Source organism: Crocuta crocuta, unplaced genomic scaffold, assembly GCF_008692635.1.
Source record: "Crocuta crocuta isolate KB4526 unplaced genomic scaffold, BGI_CrCroc_1.0 scaffold92, whole genome shotgun sequence".
Lineage (NCBI taxonomy): Eukaryota > Metazoa > Chordata > Mammalia > Carnivora > Hyaenidae > Crocuta > Crocuta crocuta.
Window position 1 is genome coordinate 2492154 of NW_027528804.1, and position 772 is coordinate 2492925.

The window sequence follows — 772 nt, forward strand, 5'->3', positions numbered from 1 at the left end:
AGGAGGGAAGGGCGCTGGGACGGGGCGTGAAAACAATGGCCGACTTGCAAGGGCAACCAAACGTTCTAGCAACACTGCCTGGTGATTGCGTGATTAGTAAGGTTTTTAAGTTAAATTTTCACAGTTGTCACTGAACTCAGTGGTGATAGACTGTGTTCCAAAATACCTATTTCAGCTCAAGGTTTCTTATTCTGGGAGCTTATATATCCCCAAGTATCCCATCTCTTGCCTAGCCCAGTGCGTGACTCACGAAACACAAAAGCTAGTTAGTGAATGGTGGTCACTGAGGGCCTAAGTGTTCTAGTAGTGGTCTTTTCAGAAAAAAAGAGAAAAACTCCCTTCCCTCACGAAGAGTATTTCGTTATGAGCTGTGAACCAAAACTGTTGTACCGCCTCGCTATAATCCTATCCACGGTAATTATCATAAAGGCCTGACGATACCCCGCTGATGAAAGTTCTGAATAACTGTCACGACCAGGGGCTTGAAGACCTCCCCACAAACCAGGACGTGTTCGGAATCCACTGGACAGAAACCAGTCATGACACAGCAATCCCAGTTAAATCTGTGAAGAGATTTCAGTGGAAAGGAGGCAACTCAAAAGGAATATAGAGATGAGATTTATTTTTATACACGGCGTGCTGGGCTCCAGGCCGCCCCACCATCCCCTCCAGATGCTTGGGCCTGCCCTGAGGGGCTCTGGACCGCCTCCGCGCCGCCTGCTTCCCGGGACAATCCCGCCCCGCAGTCGCTTCCAGGGGGCGTCCCGGTCGG